At 29.7% G+C, this 23,528-nt stretch overlaps 1 protein-coding gene across 6 annotated transcripts in view; it reads left to right on the top strand.

Moving 5' to 3' along the window:
- Positions 1 to 23,528, top strand: part of Zw (glucose-6-phosphate 1-dehydrogenase Zw) — a 96,077-nt gene that overhangs the window by 2,793 nt on the left and 69,756 nt on the right. For 2 of the 6 annotated variants that reach the window (XM_080177872.1, XM_080177869.1), the window contains exons 2-3: positions 13,601 to 13,699; positions 14,129 to 14,153. The exons of 2 other annotated variants lie outside the window; for them this stretch is intronic. The gene's annotated coding sequence lies outside the window, so the exon portion shown is untranslated. Of the gene's footprint in view, positions 1 to 1,868; positions 1,929 to 13,600; positions 13,700 to 14,128; positions 14,154 to 23,528 lie in introns of all 6 variants that reach the window. 2 more of the 6 variants (XM_080177875.1, XM_080177870.1) reach the window with 2 other exon arrangements.

The raw sequence follows: 23,528 nt of genomic DNA, 5'->3' as shown, positions 1-23,528 counted from the left end.
ATATGTGTTTATGTTTAATTTGATTTTTGCATGAAAAGGGAGGAAAAACAACATTGTTTAGTGACAAGGAAAAGTAATTTTAATTAGTTAATTTATTTTAGAATCAATAAAACATTAAATCTGGAATAAAATTACTTCATTTAAAAATTTCTTCACTTAATGACACGAAGCAATAACAAAAAAGGTATAATTTTTCTATCATTAGCAGATATTAGAATAATGGACTTATAGGAATTTTAAATAAAAAGATTATTGATCAAAGGAATCTTCACCTAAAATTTTTTAAGGCTTTTCATAATTCGTACGAGAAAATAACACATTTTCCCATTGTCTCAACAATTTATTACATTAAAAATATATTTAGAAAACATTGTCACTGCCCTCCTAGATTCCTTTTTTGGTTTAACACTAAAAATAACAATATACTTTTACATCACATATTATCTTGTTTTATTGATTTGCAAATATGTTTAGATTCAACTCAGGGAGAGGTATTTATAAACAACAACAAAAACATAGATGGACAGACGTGCAAAGTAGGTTATAGAGTAGATTAACAGTGATCATAAAAAGGAAGATAAAGAAGGATTAATATATTATAGAAAATCACAAAACCTTAACATAAACAATTTAAAATATCTTTTGACGTATGACCGACAGATCGACGGACCAAGTATGATGTTGGGTGGATGCTCTTTGGTGAAAGATGTATTGAATAACTTAGATAGCAGCTGAGAAAATTCCATTTCACTGGCGGACTGAACCACAGACTACGTGAATCAAAGAGTAGCTTTGCATCTAATAAATAATATTTGGATTGGATATCTTTTCCGAAGAGTAAGAATTAAGATTGCTGAAGTATCTATGCTGTTTTATTACTTTAGATAAAAAGTATATTTACTTTGCCCTATCCTTATAGACTACAGATTCAAATAAATAGAATGTAGTTATTTTCTCCCTATATGAAGCCGACCATACAGAAACAATTATGTTTATTATAGGGGCAGTAATATCTAGCTTTAACAATGTTTAAACGGTATCGATAGTATGTTAAAATTCAAATAGATTATTATGATTTCTCATCAGTAGATCACAGATTATAACAGTTTTGTAAGTTAGCCCAGTCAATTTAAGCCCTTTTTATCTTGTCCTGTGTTACTATACCGACCTTCAATAGTTATAGGGTATCTTTGTTGCTCAAAGTAATTGTCTTTATGTACTAGTACAGGTCTACCTTTATTGTTTGACATTCAAATACAACACTGTACACACATGGGGAGGTCATTTTCTAGTAAATTCCGTAAAGGTGTGTGTGTTATAAGGCCTAAAAATAGTAGTAGAACGATAAGGTGCTCTATATATTTGTATTCCCTATTGAATAGAACAATAGGGAGCACCTTATCGTTCTACTACTATTTTTAGGCCTTATAACACACACACCTTTACACACTTTTACGGAATTTACTAGAAAATGACCTCCCCCTTAATCAGAGAGAGAGGCTGTCATCCAAAGTTTATGATAAAGTTTTCTTATTCGTTAGATTTGACAACTAGGGGTAATTTTGTGTATCGTTATTGGTGATGTATGTACATTAATTTATCTTCCATGGTCTTATACCTTTTAGATCCCTGTATATTAATAGTATTATCTTTCAAAATTGAAAAAAAAACCTAAAGCTATTTTCCTCAAATACTATTTGTAATTTTTTTCAGAAAATATGAAACACTAAGTTTTAAGTGATACCAAAGTGTCCCCAAATTATTTTACTGTAATATTATCTATTCTAGTCAGAAATAAGTACAATACTATTGATGGAATTATCACATAACCAGTGAATAAAAAACTCGCGCAACCTGGATCTGTTTAGTTGGACAGTTCCTTCAAGATTGCATCCTGAGGTCTGTAGCCAGTGTCAGCCTTGCCCAGGGTAAATATCATTTGTGTCTGCTCTGTTTTCAGTAGTTTTCATGAATTCATTTATGATTTCTTGTAGCATGCTTTTATTGTTAGAGAGGGAGGGGACATTAGGCTGTTTATTACACTAGTCCACATAGTTTTATAACAACGTTTTCTTATTGGTTGTCTTAACAACTTTGGGTACTTTTAATGAATTTTGATTGGATTGTCGATTAAGTAGAGTGTCCAAACGTCTCAACCTTTAATTCTAATCTACAGAAAGCGTAATTTTGTGTATCATTTTTGGGGATGTACATCAATTTATCGGCCATTGTCTTATTCCTTTAGATCACTGTTTAATTGTCTTTTTTAAGAAAATAAGTTGCATCAACCTAAATAACTAATTGGAAATCGGTTAGTATTGATATAAGGCTTCCATAAAAAAGTCTAATCGGTCTGTTTTATAGATACTAAGATTTAAATTAAATGGTAATACCTTACTTATAGATAGTTGTTTTCAACATTACATGACACCATTACATTTTTTGTTTTTAAAATATAATACATCTTAAACCTTTAAAACCAGCCAATTTACAATCATGTTCTACTTTGTGACACAATTGTGAGTTGTATTTTTACAAACATTAAGCGACAAGTATGCATTAGTTTAATGGATTTGTTATTACTTGGATATTACAACAGATTTTCATGTTCTTTAATAAAGTAAACTCTGTAGCGGGCCATCCACCACTTTACCCCATCCCCTCCCCTCCTAGTGGATAAACGGCCTGACCAATAAGTGCGAGGGGAAATTGCAACATAAAATGACGACAACTTTTACTGTCATAATATCCACGTTTATTCTACATCCATATTAGTTTTTATTGCACAGTTGTTGCCCATTTTTAAACTTTGCACTATTTGCACCATAGTAAAAAAGGGATGTTGCTTCTTAGGAAGTTTAATTTTCCGAAAATAGTTTTAAATAGATAGAGAAATCTGGCAACTTAATCTAACATACTTTTTTAACTAGTGAAAATCAAGGAGAAAGGGATGTAACAATTGATGATTAATGTATTTCAATTTAAATCTAAATCTAAGGGTTCCGCCGCCGTTTCTTCACAGTTCCATGTTGTTCTCCACAAAAGCAAATGCTGTGCCGAATTTTAGAGCTGTAACTCTTTTATGGGCTGAGATCATGCGCGCTTTACTTTGGTTTTCAAAAAGTGGCACATCCGCCCCCCCTCTTTGTATTATTTATATTTTCTTTTTTTAAAGGAACATTTATAACAGTAAAGTATTAAGGTGCCATATAATTGTGAAATTATTGGAAAAAATATTTCATATCCCCTATCCATTAGCTTCCTACATTTGCATGGTTGTCTTATTTTTGGACATAGTTAATTGTTAAAGGCAAACATGTTTGTCTATCTATTTTCATAGTGTTTATCTATTTGCATGCTTAAATTAAGCTTTGTTTAGATTTGGGTACTTTTTTTGTTTATATTCTGTTAAATGAAGCTAAAACTTTTCTTACATATTCACCTCTTAAATTCTTACTCATGTTACATTTGATAAAAGCATTTTCCACTCCACATGTGTTTGATTCAAAAATTTAAAAAATATAAACCCTTTATAACAACTTTTATGCTTTACTCCTCTAATCCTCTTACTCATGTTGGCTTAGAAGAAGAATTTGTTTTTCTAGGCTCTTATATTAATTTTTGTTCTATAAAAGGGGCTTCTTTCTCCTCTGACCCTACCTACTCATGTTGGCTACAAGGAAAAGATGTTTAAATTTTGTTGGCAAGAAATACATCTCCATGATATCAGTCTGAATTATTGAATCATGACAATCTACAATATTCAAAATATCAATGAGGTTCAAACAAAACGTCTGAAAAAAGCTTCAAATAGTTTAATCGCCTTTGCTTATAAACAGGCGCAACTAGAAACCATTAGGAATTTGTGTATCATATAGCATTACAGAATACAGACCCATAGACAAATTGATTAGAATTTGATAAGATAGAAAAAAAAATCACATAGAATTACGATAAAAGTATTTTTCCGTTTTTAACATTTTTTGCTAAAAAATATTTTTACTGTTTTCTATGACTATAAAGTATATCAATCCTTTAATCTTGTACAACGTTTCAAACTTTTTTTTTTGAAAATCATGTTAACTTCTGATAATTTTTAGGGGTAGATATTGCCGTAAAGGTTCTGTTTTTGGCTACTCAGTACATGCTTATTGTTATCCTTTTGATCTTACAAAATATAAACAAAGTTTGCAGCTCCCATGAAAAATCAACCTTTATTTACGCAGCTACTCTGTAGTTTAGGTATGCCCGTCCGTTTATGTAGTAAGTTTCTTGTTATTGTCGTTTTTAAAGATTGTAAAGCATGCATTGCTTCAGCTTAGTTACCTTTATCTAATAAATTTTATGCATTGATTTTGTTACAATACCTTCCGACATTTTACTGGTCCATAATCTTCATTTACTCTTAAAAATTGTATACAATTTTAAAGCAAAAAAATGTTTACAGATCAAATGCAATGTATATGAATTGAATATCAAATACAAGTTATTAGTAACTAGTAGCTACGCCCCTAGAGGCATCTAGGGGCTCTTGAGGAGAGGGGGGGGGTAGAAAGTCGATAAAGGGCAGAAAAATAGCCTAAAACCATATACAGACTTATTTATAAAAATAAAGTATCAATCTCAGTACATATAAGGAAGCTTCACTGTAAAGAAGAACCATATCAGTTCGGCGGTTAGCGAGATCCTTTTTACAGACTAAAAAATCGTACTACTTTATATAATACTAGCGGCTTCGCCCCTAGCCTCTAGGGGCTTTGCCCCAAGAGGTGATAAAAAAAAATGGGCGAAATACGTAAAAGGACCAAGGAAATCCCCTACAAAAAAAAGGACCAAGGAAATCCCCTACCAAAAAAAAAAAAAAAATTGGGTGCATAGGCGTCCAAGGGGGGGGGGGTAATGGGCCATTTGGCACCCCCAAAATTTTTTGAACAATACCCCCCCCAAAAAAAATTACCCCTACCTTGGGGGGGGTAATTACCCCCCCCCCAAAAAAAATAAATGTTCTTTAAAAAAATTTTTTTGGGGGGGGTATTTCCCCCCCCCCCAAATTGAATGTTCTTAAAAAAAAATTTTTACTGAAAATTTTTTTTTGGGGGGGGGGATCTATGATGTAATTGTAAAGCACTGAAGATTCCATAAAATAGATACCTAACTAAATTAAATATTTCATTAAATAATGAAAAAGAATTTCTATGGGCGATTTCTTTTGGGAGGATGTCAGGGTGTCTCAAAACTAGTTATAAAACTTACCAGGACCTATAAGACGCTTCACTTTAAAGTATAATGATATTGGTTCATTGGTTAGTGAGTTAATTATTGTATTTTTATGTTCTAAAGAATGAGATACTACTATATATTTGAATAGTAGTGGCGCCCTTAGCATCTAAGAACTCGTGTTTTCTAAAGGGTAAAAAGGGAGGAGAAAAATAGCCTAAAACCACTCAAAGGATTAACCTATAATAGTGTGGAACCATCATGGGATCTATGTGAAGCTTTCCTAAAAAGGAGAACTCAGTATTAAAAGTAATGAAATCTGAAGCTATAGTCAAATAAACCTTACTTACTACTTTATGTTATAGGATAGTACTTATTAACTTAATAGATTAGGTAGGTGCTTTTTTTACATAATTAAATTACCCCCTTAAAAAATTTTACCCCCGGGGTAAATTAGTTTGGGGGGGGGTAATTACCCCCCCCCAACAGATTTGGGGGGAGTATTTACCCCCCCCCCCCCAACAGATTTGGGGGGAGTATTTACCCCCCCAACAGACTTTAGGGGGGGTAATTACCCCCCCCAATCAAATATTACCCCTGGGGTAAAAATTTTGGGGGGGGTAAAAAAAAATTTCGGCGCGCTTCGCACGCCATTTTACCCCCCTCAAACACGAATTACCCCCCCCCCCTAAAATTTTTTACCCCCCCAAAAAAAAAAAGCTTGGACGCCCCTGATGGGGTGGGCTTTTTTTGTTTTTTTGGGGGGTTGGGAGTTTCCCACCCCCCAAGAAAATAGCCTAAAACCACCACAGGACCAGTAGGTATATTCCCTGAAGAGTAGAATCCAATCGGTTCAGTGGTTACCGAGATCTTAAGGGATGGACGGACAGACATACAGACAGACGAACAGACAGACAGACATCGTTCTACTTTGTATTATAGATAATTAGTAATAATGTTGCAGTGGGATTAATATCTTTAAGCCTCCTTAACATTTTGTAATATTACTTTTAAAAATGTCATGGAAATCGCCTTCTAAAGAAATAGATATTCATATATACATAGATACTTTATATTGGGCGGGGTTATTGTATGTATATTTATAGAAGCTTGTTAGCTATATAGTATTCATATTGGTTATTTCCATTTATAATACTTATATATCTATTTCTAAACTAGAATGATACAATATGTAAGTAGCATAGCAGAATTAAGTAGAAGAGTTTACTATAAACATCTAATTATTTTTATCCACGGATGATATTGCTTTTATAATTTAGGGCTACTCTAGAAGCCTGTACTTGCATAAGCAAATTGAGGTAAATTGCCGTACTTTGTTCTTTGTACACATTCTTACATTTGTTATTCCAATTCTATAAATTTTAAAAGATTGGAGATTTTTTACCTTTGATATTTACTTTCAAACAAGCATAAAGTTTTTTATAGAGTAGCTACAGATTTAATAACTAACATTGATAATTGCATAAATTAGAAAAGCGAGACAATATTTATACAATGTGTATTTATAGCTCAGGGGTGTTTATATGTTAATACAAATTTTTCATGTCTCTTCGTCTGTGAACTCTATCTATGTTTTTTTTATAGATTGTAATTATTACTTCATAAACAATTTTATCTTATTTTAGCTATAAACACCAGCGAATGCGCCCCTAGAATCTATTGGCTCTGTATTAAAATGGATAAGATTTGGGTATAAAAATAAGCTAAATAGCTTAAATTTCAGGATACCTATAGGAAGCTTAAAACTCAATCATTTCAGTAATTATTGAGATCTTAATATTCAGACATAAACTATCTCACTAGTTTGTAAACAAGGATGATATTCAAGGTGTTTTTCATTATTCTGTTTGCTTTTTTAACAAATAACAATTATTGTGTAAACTCGCATAAATTAAATTATATCAACAAAGGCATATGATAAAAATTTTATAATTAACATGAATTACATAATTTTTCCTTATCAGTAATGTATATTATTTTTATCAATTTCCTCAAAACTAGCGGCTACGCCCATAGAGGCTTTTAGTAGCTCTTACTTGAAGTAAGGGGAGGGAGATGTCGACCCTCACCTTAATTTTTTATTTTAAAAAAACTGCATTTTTTTATGGAGGGGGGGGGGATGGGTTATTTTTCCATGGGCGATTTCTCTAACGCAATGTCGATAGTTATTCTTTAAAATACGGCTTTGAAAATGAAAAGCATTCAATGATATAACACGACGTTGCAACGAATACAATGACAGTTTCAAATATAGTGTTCACAAATTTTACTATTGCTTACTTTGTTTTTAAAAGTGTATGCGTGTCTTTGTCAGGTATGTAGTATATAGTAGGTATATTTCATGCAAAGCAGTAAGAATTATAAGTAAACAATGTCCACTATGTCCACTATTACCAAACTTTAAAAGAAGGAACTTGTTTTGACCTTACTATTAATTGCTACAACATTTGTTTTCCTTTTTGTCTTAATTTTTATTGAAACCTCTTTATCCTTTTCGTATCATAACTATTTTCTTATCTACAACTGGGGTATAGCCGTCCGTATGTCTGTATAATTAATATTATTTACACTATTGAAACTTATTTCTATATCATCGAATAAAATTCTTAGACTTAGTTGTAAGTAAGCTCTTTAAAGGGTCTTTCGTTTAATTTAAGTGGTTAATTGACAATAACTATCATATCAAACTACTCTTTTATGGGGTTGTGACTTTTTTTTTATCAGTCAAAATATAAAAACACCAAAATGCGTTTTTTCAATGTTAGTTGAAGCATGGAATATTTGTAAGTGCAAGATGCAGAATCGTTATATACACGTTATAAAAAAAGCCATGTCCGTACGTCCGTCCACCTGTTCTTTAAAAGGGTAAAATGTGTTTGTAGCAAGATTTTACAAAAATCCTTTAACACAAAGACATGTAATTTTTTGGCTCATGGTTGCTACGCAACTCATGAATATCCTTTTTTTAGAATGATTATTTTTTATTCAAATTTTTCTTGTCAATTTATTATTAAATTAATAAATTGTTTTAAAGGTTTAAAATTAAGGAATAGAATGGATAAAAAATAGTAATAGTGAGTATTAAAATCTAGAAATAGGGTGGATCAAAATATAGGAATAGTGCGTGTTAAATTTAGAAATAGGTTGGATCAAAATATAAAAATAGTGAGTGTTAAACTCTAGAAATAGGTTGGATCAAAGTATAGGAATATTCAGTGTTAAACTCTAATAATAGAGAGAATCAAAATATAATAAAATAAAATCTAGAAATAGGATGGACCAAAAAGGAAATTGTTGCATTTTATGCATCGAACCATCTGTCCAACGAGTATCACCAAAACATGGGTTTAGATTTTTGTACATTTTGATTTTCTACCCTCACGCGTCTTTGATCGTAAAGAAGATATTAATTTTGGGCGTAAACTTTCTCTTGAAATATTTCACTTTGAAAAATTGACCGATCCTTCCCCAATAAAGAAATAACACTTAACCAAAAAAGGTCCAATTCAAAAAACAATACTGTTAACCTATCGAATCAATGGTTTTCATCCTAACATTAAGAAGATTAGATTTCATATAAACAAAACAAGGAGAGACAAATTAATCTTGAATAATATTTTAAGACCAGAGAAGAAATAAAAAAATCAGATAAGGGTTAATATTTATTTGCCTCCACTTGACAATTCCTTATTAATTTTAAAGTGAATTTAAAAATGTACAAATCTTTACGTCCTGGTTTTGATGACTGTCCTGCATTTTAAGTTGTGTGTGCTCGCGCGTGTCAGGTATTCATATAATGCAGCAATTTCAAATAGCACTATAGCTATGCAGGGAGTAAGGGAGGGGACAATGGGCAATTAATTCAATATAAGAGTTATCAAAGAAAGGGCATGAAATCAAGTTTAATCCAATAAATTTGTAGGAAATTATAAAGGGATTGTTAATTGAATAATAGATTTCCATAGCGTCATGTAAAGTGAAATCACAACTTGTTTTTGATGAAATATATTGAGGTTTTTTGGTGTGATTTTTATATTAAAAGATTATTGGACCCGGCCAGCTCTTAGCAAGAATATGACTGCCCCTTTTTATTCTGTTTATTTCCTTTGCCCCTTACCCCCACCCTCCTTCTCCCTTCCCCCCGTCTGCTACATTCCAAACTAACACAACCAGTATTTATTTCCCTTCCCCCCACTTCCCTTATCCCGTCTCCCCGTCTGCAATATTCAAAACATACACAACGAGTAGCGGCATTCTATGCGCAAGTCCCCAAACTCAGTCAGAAACTGCTAAATTCCTGCACATTCCCTTTAAGCCAGTCCCCAAAGTCTGAGACTCCTAAAAATTGAATATTCGATCCATTGTCCCCTCCCTTACTCCCTGATAGCTATGACTGTTTTCGTTCGTGAGCAATATCAGTCTACTATACGTACTTCTCTGTTTGATGTTTTATCCTTTTTTATTTTTAGTAAGTTTTATTAAAAGAACCTATAAAATATCTCTTAATTTAGAATTCCAATTTGAGTATCTAACTTTGTTTGCTTTAGAAACTCAAAAATATATTTAGGGAAGCTCCACATAGGTCCTAGGATGGTTTTAGCATATTTTATTCAGTCTCCTATAGAGGCCAACTAGATTGTTTCTACTATTGGACTAAATCGTCCTTTAAACCACTTCTTTTCTTCATTTTATTGGAACACAAAACTACACTGCATTATATCAATGCATCAACTTTTTATTCCAATTAAAGATTAGAGCAGAGTTTAAAACCCTTATTTTATTTGAAACTTCTACATGTATAGCTTTTCTGTGATTTAATATTGTTTTTTTTTTTTATCTACATAATAGCAGTTACTCTTCTAGAGTCATCTAGGGGCACTTGAGGTAGGGGGGGGGGGGGGGGGGGTTAAGTCAAACCTTGACTTTCCATTTAGTTGAAAACAAAAAATCAAATTAATTTTTTTTTAAATTAGGAAGGGAGTGTGATATAGAAGTACCGAATCAGCTCAAGTTTAATTAGTATTCCTAGGACAATAAAATAATCTGTAATTATTTTTAAATTTTAGTTTAGTCTAATCAATAATACTCTATATTTTTAGTGAACATATTTCTTTTATTAGATTTGTTTAGCTTCTAATTATGGATGTTGTCATTCTTGTACATTTTAATTTATGTAGAAAATAGAGTAACGCCTTTTAGTTTTATTGGTATCTCCACACACACACACACACACACACACACACACACACACACACACACACACACATGCATTTGTACATGGTCAGGCTTGGAAAAGTATATTGTAAACAAAGACAATTAGGTTCATGTACACCGCAGTAATAATGGATTTTTTTAATTATTAAAAGCGAAGCTTTCCTATAAGTAGGGTCAGTCCGTCTGACCATCCGGAACATGTTATTTTAGCCATGTTAGATTTGTCCTATCGATTTCAAACTTTGACTTGTAATTCCTGTAGTAGTTAGGTACGATTTAGAAAGCATATTTACTCTATAATCGTTACCAGAATGTCCGTACGTCCATTTTAAACATGTTCATTTTTAGCTTTTTTCGTACCAATTTTTATGTCATATCATTATTGGATTGATCTTGTCTCAACCATGACACTTTGGTTGAGTGTGACTTCCGAATTAGCGGGAAGTTCTAGAGATCTTGTTGACGTACACACAAACCCCCAATACCAGGAACCATCAAGTTTCAACAGCAGGTTTGATTATAGATTTATTGAGGCAACTATTTCAAAGTCCTGAAATTACAAAATCAATTAATACAAAATTCCAGTTTTTATAACCACGTAATCTTAATTGCTTTTTTAAAATCATTTTTCTCTACGGTTAAGAATCTTTGGAAACTTTGGCTTTAAAGGAAAATTATTTGGTTTAATAAATCATTGTTAAATGCAAAAATAAAAGCACATAAAAAATTACTAAAACATAATAATTAATCATAATAAAGTTCCATGCTTAGCTGGCTAAAGCCTTTTAAACTAAATATAATCGTCCTATACACCATTCCATTTCAATAAAATTAACAAATTCTACCTGAAGTTCTTATGGTTTCAAACCCCTGGTATACTAGGGTCGTTCACGCACTATGAGACCAATGATAGGCCCAATTTTGTTCTCCGAAATCTTCACACACTCACATATCATTCAAAAGTAACGAACGTGGACGCATCAAAATATAAACAATCCATACCGCGTCTCTTTAGAAAAGGAAAGTCAAACAAGACGACATTTGCGCTTAATTTGGGATAATGATAAGGAATTAATTTCGATCTTGATAAACACAAAGCTTCCTCGAAAAGAGGTTAAGACAGATCTGATTTTAGGAATACTAATTACTAAACCAACAAAGAATCTCTATAATTAAGCCCTAAAAAATGTAAATACGTCCTCAAACATTATCTTGTATTAAAGCAGTTTTTCAAAACTTTTACTTACAATTTTGCACATAATATTCTGTTTATTAAGTTCTGACACTCGACAAGTGTTAATGTTCGTTTGTCCTATCGTTTCAGAGCTTTGTTTTTATGGAGGTTGTCATCCTTGTTAATTTCTACCTAACTTTCTATATTTCTCCTTTTATGTTTTACCTTTTTTTTATGATTATCATTTTGAGTAAACCTATTCCAATCTTTGCATGGTGTTAAATATTTTTAACATATAAAAACATATTATTTGCACCTTAAATGGATGCTCAATGACTTAAACATTTTCAGTAATGCTGTAAGTTTACAGTTATTTAAATTTACTTATTTATTGATTGTGCTGCGCTGTTATTTAATTTGAACTCATAAAAATACAGAATAGAACTGGATTATAGTTACAGTACATTAAAAAATACTTTGGAATGATTAAATAGTTGAAGATAGAAATAATATCCAATATAAGTGCAGCAATAACACGATAACATTTTAAACTCAAATTAATATTTTCTCCTTTTATCATAGCTTTTAAAATCTACTAATAAATGATAATAGTTATTTCTTTCATCGTATTATAAACGGCTTTCCGCGGATATAGAATGTACAATTATAAGATTAAAACCATTATTTTTAGCCCCGAGGTGCCGAAGGCACGGGCTAAAAAAAACTGGTTTTAATCTTATGATTTTACATTTTTATATTCGTAGAAAGCTGGATATAATACGATGCTAGACATAGTTTTTTCGTATGGATGAAAAACGGTTCCTAATCCACCGGATTCAAATGAATACGAGAAAATAGACTTACAGTGTATCTGTCAGACGAACAGTTATAAAAAGTTTTAAAATATAAAATCTAAAACAATTTAGTCTGGAAACAAATAAATCTCTGAGATTGTCCATTTAAGTATTTTTTCCTATTATCTGTGCGCACACAGCGATAAAACTATTTTGGTAAGAGTTATAAAAGATTATTAGCTTGTAATTCTTTAAATATAATTTTAATGTTTTATGTAGTTTTTAATCAAATAGAAATGAACGAATGCATCTAATTTTAACACATTTAAAATCATTTCATCATTTTGACTTTCATTTCTCTCTAATATCGATTTTTACTTGACTATCCGCGTAAAACTTGTAAAATTTGCTAGGTATTTAATTTGTAAATATATTTTGTTCGCTTTATTTTTATTTAAATTTTTAATCATGATTGTAAATTTGCATGCATTAATAATGAGTTATTATAAGAGCATGCTTTACACCATTTAGGGTTCTGATTGCATTAAGGCTCTTTTTCATTTAAATATATTGAAACTTTATTATTTTCTAATTTTTTTTTTTTGCATTTAGAATACTTCTAAAATTCATGTTTATAATTATGTTAATCATTTTGGGCTTAAAATTTCATTTTGATATGGCTCTATGTATGTATGTATATTGTACATTCATATAACTAATTCAGATAGATAGATACAACTAATTCAAATAGATAGCAAGATACAACAACATTTTAAATGTCTAGAGCAGGTGTGCCATTACTACCGCAATAAAACCCGCCAAATCATAGCAGAAAGACTTCTTAGTGTCAAACATTTTAATACTGGCAAAGATTTAAAAAGCAAATAATTACATTCAAATCATAGAAATATCCAATTTTATAAAGTGGTAAGATTTTTTTTGTCTGAACCTTAAGAAATGGTTTGCCTGGTTAAATGACATCTATCGGTGAATAAAATTTCGTTATTTATTAATCACTTTCTCTTTCCCCTACATGCTATGGACGAAGCAGCTAGTAAATATATGAACTTCTTTTATGGAATCTTATATTGTTATGTAAATTGGCAATTATTACAATTGTTCGGAAATTACGGCACAGCCTACAACAGATAGACTGATACTAACATATATATGTGTGTAGCAGGTAGAGGGCACCCCACCTCCCCAGCCACCACCACAGCTCAGTCACAGCTCAACCGCCGTGTAGACAACAGCACAGCGTGCGCTCTCAATTATTCAGGCAATTTCATATCAGTTGATTTGTGTCATTTTATACAGAGTTTGTGTTGTTGTTAAAAGTGATTTTTTGTTTTAAGCATTTTGATTTTAAAATAATAATTTTCGCAATATTTAGCTTTTTTAAAATTTTCCTAGGATTGTTGATCACATGTAATTTACATTTTAAAAAACATTCTTGAGTTTATGTTTTAAAAAGTAATTTATTGGTTATTCTAAAGAATTTTATTGGTGTAGCTATTCTCTAACTAGAGCATGTTCGCTTGTCATTTTGTGATTCCCAAATTAAGTCTTGATAAGCTCAATAAATATAATTTTAACTTCCTTAGTTAAAAATGCTTTATTGGCAATAATCATCAAAAAATTTGTTTTGAATGCAATCTTATTTCTTTTGTTATAAAGGAAATGTCAATTGATATGATTTTGTTTTCAGATTTTCATTCCACCAATAAAATTAGGTAAGACATTTTTGATTGTGAAATTTTAAAATTTGTGTAGGACAGTTTTTTTCAGTATTATTAATTAAAAACAAGATAGTAATAGTTAATTTATTTTTGTTTTAAATGTATTTTATATTACAATAACAACAAAAATTGTCAATATGATCAGATTATTATTAGGAAAGTTAAATTTTTCTATACCTTTTATTTCATTAATTCTTTAAGATTTGTTATTTATTTTTTATTTCTTTGATATACATTATTTAAGAAATTAACCCACGAAAATTTCTAGCTAAAGTACAATATAAAAAAATCATTGTTAAAAAGAATAAAAAAAATTCTTAACGTGTTTTAATCAAATCTTCTATTTGCCAAAGTCCTTTTTATGATATTGCTGCGTTATACAATATAAATATCCAAATTATCATGAATTCTCATAAAATGAAAAGAATTGGTTTCTGGCAATAAATACCTATGATAAATGCACTAAGATTTTACAGCTTATGTCTAAGATATAAACTTATAAAGGTCAAAATTTATTATCATTTTACAACTATACCAACAAGGATAGAAAAACGAATTATAGAAATATCTTCCTCTACGATTCCTTTGCGAAAAATTCTGCCTTTTGAAGCTGATAAATCAAGGTGATAAAAAAGAGATGTTCATGTCCATTTCAGCTTATGATTTATTCTAATCTAAAAGAACTCTTTCTTTCTTTAAAAACTCCTTGTCTTTTACTTTTGTATCCGCGGACAAAAGTAAAAATTATTTTTTGCCTAAATATTCTTCTTAATATTTGTATGTGAGTAGTAAAGAGTATATTATCTCCACGTTTTTAAATTCACCATAAAACAAGTTTCTACTTTTTTAAATAGATGTGCAGTGCACAGTTGTACTACATACAAATTACGTAAAACCATTACCTAGCTAGAAATGCTTTTGAAAGTAGTTTGTCAGAAAGCATAAGATAATTTCTTGACCCCATCCCACGCCAAAAACATGCTGAAGGCGAATACTTTATCATATTCAACAAAAATTAAGGAGCGTTCAGTCCAGCCATTAATGAGATAATAATAGGTAATCACTAATTTAAAATACCTGTAGTTTGATTCTGTAATCTCGGCCACGAATCCTTTCTGTTTGTGTTTTGTCATAATAGCTTCAGCAATTTCCGCGTCTAAATTATTATTAGATTCAGTAATAAGAAATAAGAAAATCGTTTTACAAAAAAATATTTCCATGGTTTATTTCCTATGATATGAAAAATGTTTCCTATGATATGAAAAATGTTACCTATGTAGGCATGTAGGAATAATAATAAATAGCTAACAAATTAACTATAAAAATACTGTCAATTTACAAAACATAAATATTTTTAGCGTGTCTAATCTATTACAGGGGATGCTTGTCGACTGCCTGTTCATAATCGACAATTACGTAAAATGAGAATATCTTCATTATTTATTAGTGGATTTTAAAACTTCTAAAGATTAAAATAAAACTGCTCGGAACAAAATCATACTTAAAGTGATTTATGGAAATACCTACAGAAAAATAAGTTTAGCTGTTAAATTCTTAATTATTTAGATCCTTTTTTTTAAATTGTTATTTTAGAATTGTATTTCATATGGATATAATAGTTCTTGTTGGTATTTTTAAGTTTTTAAGAAATTGTAACGCTTAAATGCTTTATCCCTATTATTTTATATTTGTTAATGATTAACTAATCATTAAGAAAATTTAGTTCAATTAAGTATTGGAGTTATTAACCATTGTTTATAGGATATAATTGTTTAAGAAATCATTACGGTCTTATTTAATAGCGAAGCTGCTATACAACACCTTTAATAAAAAGTATAGATACCTAGATGTTAATCAGACACTTATAGCTTATTATACCAAAGATATCTGTCTAAAATGTATAATTAGAAAAATAAAAATAAATTTAAGCAATAATAAATTAATAATAAATTTTTTTTTCAAATAGTATTGTTTCAAAATGAATAATAGATGTTTAACTTTATTATTCTAATTATGAACTTAATTATTCTTGTTTTTTTACATTTTTCAGTACATATGATTATCAGAAACACATATACGAATATTTTTTTATATTGAAAAAATCTTCTTGCATTATTTTCAATGAATTGAATAGAAAGATAAAAGATAAAACAAATCTAAGCAGAAAGGTTAAAATATACATTTCGTAATTTTGATAACTTAATTACTATAAGTTAATTATTTGTGTAAATCCTAATCTTTTTACATACCTATTAAGTTTGATAACAATAATACATATGAATTAATAAATATTATCCAACTCATTAATATGGATATTCAGCACTTTCGATACAAAATATAGAGTTGCAATGCTTTAAATGCTGCATATAATTTGAACATTTTTAAAGTCGTACTGGGCACAAGTAACCCTTTAAGTCACTTTCCTCAACAACCTCATTTTAGGAACTCCATCCATAAGCCTTCATAATTGGGCTTTTGTAATACCTTCCATAATGTCTTTCTCAATCTAAAAACGGGTCCATGGAAGTTTAATATACAAAATCCGGGTTTAATACTAATCTAGACCCAGGTAGGAACCTTAGTGTTTTAATACATATTGAATAACACCAGAAACCTTTTTAGATTTAAATCTTGCCATAATAAGATATAATGTGTCAAATGCTATCAGGAATGTAAGGATTGATCTCTTTATTGTTTTCTGTCTACTAACATGCTTTTACAAGAGCCAATATGCCTGAAGTAGTGTTAATAATTCTAAACATTAAAAAAGCTTTTATCTTATAAAATTATCCAATTTCACTAATTTGTGAAATATTAATTAGGCAAAGTGTTATGAGCAAAGCATTTCTATAATTAAATCTTAAAGTTTAGGTATCCTGTATTTAACTAATTTCAGGATAGATTTAAGGAATTTATTAGGATTTCGTTCAGACTTCTATACCATGTACTCTACATTTGTTAATGTTTGTTTGTTCGACCTTCTGATTTGTTAAGCTTTGCTTTTTCCGCTTTATATCATTCTTGTTATTAATCTATGTCTACCATAAATCGTTCAATTGCTTTAAGATAATATGAAAAATATTTTTTAAATGTTTGATACATCTATCCTATTTCTTTTAAATCCTGATAATAATCCGCTAGACCACTTTGAGGATTATCAACATTTTCTTAACTATCCTAGTATTATAATGTTTTATTTTTAACAGCACAGCTATTCTAAAATTTCGGCAAGTTCGTACTCTTTTTGTCAAATTAGACTTCCTTAGATGAGATAAGATCTTATGCGTTTCAACCTACCTTTTAATTTGATGTTCACTCAAAATATATAAGCTTTTTATTTTTACCTTTTTATAAATGTTAAAAATTAAAAAAAATATTTAAAAAAAAATTCATTTTAAAAAGAAAGTAAAATGGAAAATAATAATTGGGGAGAGTAATTTAATTCTGAAGGAATGTGCACCCCTTTAGCTTTAAAACCACAGGGTTATATAGTAGGTACAGAGATCTTAAGCTTCAGACAGACAGACACAATACTACTTTGAATTATAGATAATTACTGCTCAACTATTGCTCCCCTACCCCAAAAAAGGATATTTTTTTTTGCGCAGGACCTAACCAAATAATAAAATATGGTTGAACGTTATAATTTCAAATTTCCTGCAAGCTGTAAGCAAATAGTTACACGAAGTTGAATCTACTTTTTTGCTTTTGTAATACATGAAATATTTTTATTTGTAAGTTTAATAAGTATAATAATTTTGATAGTATATTTCAGAAAAAATATAAAAATAATTCCTGATGAATAGACTTGATTTTGTTTGTCAAAGTATGCTCAAAAGAGACATAATGGTGAATGTTAAATCATTTTTTTTTTAAATTGCCATATTACTGCTAAAATGTTAGGAATGTGTACTGTATTTTACAAACTCAGGAATTTATGGATAGGACAATGGACAAAAAATCAACCTTATCACAATTCATAGGTGTATTATCATGCTTTTTATATCTTTAAGAATTGGGTGGTAGAAATTATTTTGGATTAATTCAATCGTCATCAACCTATAGCGATTAACTTTATCCCTGTATATACTGGAAATATATAAGTTTAATTTAAAGCCATAAATATTTGATACCCCCCATAAATGTTAAGAAAAATGAACTTTACACTTTTGGTAATGTATGAGTAAGGGGTGGGCCAATAGCAGTTAAATAACTCTTCCTTCCCTTTTTATTTAAATATGAAAATTACATGACTACTCTTTTTACTGAGTAGATACTTATATAGGCAGTCTGTCTTGCTTTTTCTTTTTAAAATGAAAAGGTTTCAATAAGATTTTTAAGATATAAAACTTTGTTTATGATGATAAAATTAACATAGAAACCTACTTGTAAACGTCGTCGTATCTAGGCCTGAACTTTGTAAAAATAAACAATACATTGTTCGCATCGTATTATCTAGTTTGTAATAACACCATAAGTCCTAGCTTTATCTGGCAAGATTATCTAGTTTGTATTAACACCATAAGTCCTAGGCTTTATCTGGCAAGATTATCTAGTTTGTATTAACACCATCATTCTTAGGCTTTATCTGGCAAGATTATCTAGTTTGTATTAACACCATCATTCTTAGGCTTTATCTAGTAAGATTATCTAGTTTGTATTAACACCATCATTCTTAGGCTTTATCTAGTAAGATTATCTAGTTTGTATTAACACCATAAGTCCTAGACTTTATCTAGTAAGATTATCTAGTTTGTATTAACACCATAAGTCCTAGGCTTTATCTGGCAAGATTATCTAGTTTGTATTAACACCATAATTCTTAGGCTTTATCAGGCAAGATTGATTACGTTGAATAGACCACACTTTCTAGTATTCCTACAAAATAGTTAGATTTTAAAATTATTTTATAGTCTCTTTAAGCCACAATGAAGATATTTCAAAATAAGTGTACTTAATATTAGTATTATGTTTAGTCTAAATTAAATACGTTATTAAAAAATAATTTAAAACGTAGATACTATGGACTAATTGAGAGAAGTTGTTATGAGATATATTGATTAATGGAGTCAGATGAAAGAACTGCATATCTGACAAACAAGAGTTTTAGAGTTGCTACGCTACTTGGGACCACGTTCATTTAGCAAAATTTACAATGTATGCTATTATAATTTTAATGTTGTATCGAAAATACACTGATAGACCACCAACAGCTAGACATTTAAAAAGTGCAAGGGGAGGTGAATAAGGACGTGCACCTTTTTTGGTGGGAAGCGTAGCTGCTCTACAATAGCGGGATTTGTCCGTATCTTTTACAACCGAAGGCTTACTGCTAAGATCAGTGGCGTGCACAGACGTTTTTAAGGTCATGAGAGGGCGAAAAAGTGGAATTATGCTAACAAAATTTTAAATAATGTTTTTAAAGGGAACATAAATTTAGCTGTACAATATAAATTTTAAGGTATTTCCTAAAAATATTTTGTAACAGGCTTTAATTCAAGCACTAAATATTTCTTTCAAATATTCCTATCATTTTATACTATTATTATTACTCTATCCCAATATTTAAAGTTAGAAATATATAGTGCTAGTGTTATTGATTCACAAAACAAATAAGATATTCTTATTTCTTTTTAAATTCAAATTTGATGTGAAAATTTATAAATGTTTGTGTTTATGTAAGTTGCATGGTCATGCGGGGCGCTATTGTTTATATGAAACAGTAAACAAAAATGAACATGCTTTCTATTTTTAAATCCAACAAAATAGTGTAAAACCACCTGACAAAGTCTAATATGAAGATTTTTATTTCAATTAATATAGACCCACCTAAATATTTAATCAGAGATCTTAATGACACAAAAACATACATCCATATACATAAAGATGTTTGCTTCGAATATTGACATATAATGCACCATTACTGAAGGGTGAAGACTTTAATAATACTAAAGTATCTCATTGTCATGCATTTTAGAACTTTCACATAAAGCTGTGCCATCAAAGGGTTGTTTGTCATTAATAGCTGAAACAAATATCTGGAAACATATAGGTTTCTTGTTTAAGGACTATATTTAAATGTATTAATTCTTTGGAATAATTATTTTATTTGTTATGGGACTGTGTAAGTTATATGTACTGAATTGTGTTGCTTTGCTATTAATAACAAGGATGACAACATCCAAAAAAGCCAAGCACATAATAAAAAGGAAGGACAAACGAACATTAACACTTGTAGAGTGTTATAACTAAATAGGTAAGCAGAATAAAAATGTATAAGTATAAACAAAATTATAAGTAGATTTGTTGCAAAATTACTCAAATACAGGATACTGTTAACGACAAACTTACATATTTAGGACTTGATTATACAGATGCTTTTCTTATAATATTGTACTTTGTTGTCCTAGGAATAATTATTTTAAAAATAAGATAAATAGGATAATTACACCATTTGAAAAATTGTTGCAGAAAAGTAAAAAATCATCATATTATAAATGGACGTACGAACATTCTGATTTCAATTATAAAAATCATCACGCAAAGTTTGAAAACGATAGGACAGTTCTAACCTGTCCAAATTAACGAAAAGAGATAACCGTTCCGGACGGACCGACCCTAATTATAAAAAGCTTCACTTTTTAAAATAACTTTATGTAGCTTTGCACTAACACTGTAGTGTGGGATTTAAAAGATAGAATTCAGCACAAGTTAATTATTCAATTTTTCTCATTATCAATTTAATTACTTTTTCATTTAGAATTATGCACGAGAGGGGGGAGGTAGGTGGCTTTAAAAGCAATGGGTTAATTTTGAAAAAAAAAGATATTAAGCAATGCAAAAATAAAAGCAAGGAATTTTCATGATTTTTTTCAGGAAATATTCTTGCATTTCTAGAAATAACATTTTTTTTAAAGGAAATATAGTACAAAATTTTAGAGTAAAAACCAAATGAGTTAAACTGTATATACAATAAGTGCGTTTTTGACACGTCTAATATTTATTTTTTGCTGTTTTAATTCTATATTAGAATTAGATATATTTTATAGTAGATAAGTTGCATGGTAGCTTTTTCTGTTTAGAATGGAAATAACCATTTTTATCTAAATTGAGTATTTTTAATATCCGTTTTTTTGTTGACTGATTTACTATTTTTTCTACTAATGCCTCCATCCAAGGACTCGAGATGTTTACTTTTTATACACTAATTCTACTACTTTAGTTCTTAGAATTCTATAATTTTCTCTGTTTTGTTGACTACTGAACAATTTTTTCGTGCATTTTGAGCTCACGACTTTCGAGATTTTTTTCAGTAATTTTACATTTGTTAACAATACTTTGCGGCATCCTTATATGTTACATTATGCAACTACCAACGGATGCTCCCCTAGCATCAAGTGGCTTTATTATCAGTGGGGTTGAGAAGGGAAGAAATAATGCCTAAAATAGACTAGCCTAAAACTATCCCAGAACCTATTTGAACCTTCCCTAAAGTGAAGAACCTTATCGGTTGAGGAGTTATCAAAACTTTAAGCTACAGACAAAAAAAACTTATTACAATATATTATAGAATGGCATCTATGGGCTATGTGTTCAATGAAATGGTTAAGATGACAACAAGAAATGGCCTAAAACCATCCAAAGGCCACATATGAAGATTCCCTAAAAAGTAGAACTCGATGAGTAGTTTTAAAAATCTTGAACTTCAGACAAAAAACCTTACTACTTTATATTAGAGTATAGGAAATATAGCTCTATATGCATGGCTAAAAGGTCGGTACGTCCAATTTTTGCTGATATTTTAGATTCACCTTATACAATTACGATTCCAAGGACAATTAGCATTCTCTTTTTTACGTAGCAATTCGATAAACATTTTAAGATTTTTGTTTTATATAATGAGCAGTAACAATATTTTTGTCAGACTTTTAAATTTTTTATGAGTTTGATTTCTTAAGCTACTCTTTTATGGATTATGTTATGATTGTTATTTACTAAGTATATTTGCGATAACTTTTATTTAATGAAATCTTCCAATTTTTAACATGTACAAAACGGCCTGCTTAATAGCTTCAAGATCCATGTCAGATCTATATAGGAAATAAATGTCTATAAACGAGCTCAAATTTTCCAAGGAATATTTGTTTAAAACTCATAGTGCTCCAATAATCCATAATAAACTCTCATTGCCCAGAACGATAAGACCCATTATTTTACTTTATTAAAAATAAATTCCTTTTTTTAATTTCATGTTGCTATTTACCTTATATCAATGTATTTAATTTCTAATCATAAAAAAGAAAATTTAGATTTATAATATAATAAATTTAAGAAAACTCTATTTTAAAAGAATTCGATTGTGGCGACACTTTGTGTGTTCAAATATTAAACTAAAATTGTAATCATCATCATTAACCCTTTGGTGATGGTAATGTAAAGAAAAAAATATAATTTAAAAAATCTTTTTAAAATCATTTAGATTATTAAATATTTACTTTCTTTTAGATAGTAATGCCGGGTGAGGAAAATAGATTTATTGAGAAATAGATATGCATATAGAAAACTAGCCAATAGGGAGATAATTATATCGAGCCAACTCTAGTATTTAATATTTCTGGTGGTATTATAAATAGTTTCTGGGCTAAAATAATTTGTATTCATTTCTATTTCTGCATTTAGTTATCACGATTTCAATCTAGCACATACACACAGACAGACGGACAGACAAACATACATATACATTATACATATGTCAGGGGTGCACTGAAAGGTTTTAATGTCAGCCCAAAAATTAAGAATATAATGTTTAATTTCTATTTAGAAATTCAAATATATTTTTACACTAATATTAAAAAAAATATTGGGTAAAAAATAAGATGTTCTCTTGTATAAAAGAATTCCCACATCCTTTTTTACTTTTTACCCTTGAATTGACTTTAAAAATTAAAAAAGAATAATTATACCTTTTGGTCATATTTAGAAATTTGATTAAAAACGCAGGCACAATCAAAAAGGTAGTTGCACATGCACATTCTACTAACTTATTTTATAAATTCATATTGCCGATTTATATTTCCCATTTTCCCTGACTATATATTCACCTTTCACTCAACCAAGATTTATCATTACATCAATAAGACAATGGCTAGGCAAATTGTTTTGGATAGCGGGCATAATTTCGGAAATGTTTAACTATTATCAAGCATTTGATAAGTCTTAGTTTCAGAAAAATAGCTTAGTTTCAGAAAAATATGTGAAGCTTCCCTTGAATCTATCCATAATTTTTCAGAAATCTTTTTGTTTAAAAGTAAGATGTTCATCTTTCTAACCTGATTTTAGTCAGAATTTTTAAAACTTAATATAAATGAT

The sequence above is a fragment of the Acartia tonsa genome, chromosome 11 (genome assembly GCF_053477335.1).
Source record: "Acartia tonsa isolate MP-2025a chromosome 11, ASM5347733v1, whole genome shotgun sequence".
Classification (NCBI taxonomy): domain Eukaryota; kingdom Metazoa; phylum Arthropoda; class Copepoda; order Calanoida; family Acartiidae; genus Acartia; species Acartia tonsa.
Note: the sequence above shows the minus strand (reverse complement) of the source record. Positions and strands in the feature narration are given on the sequence as shown.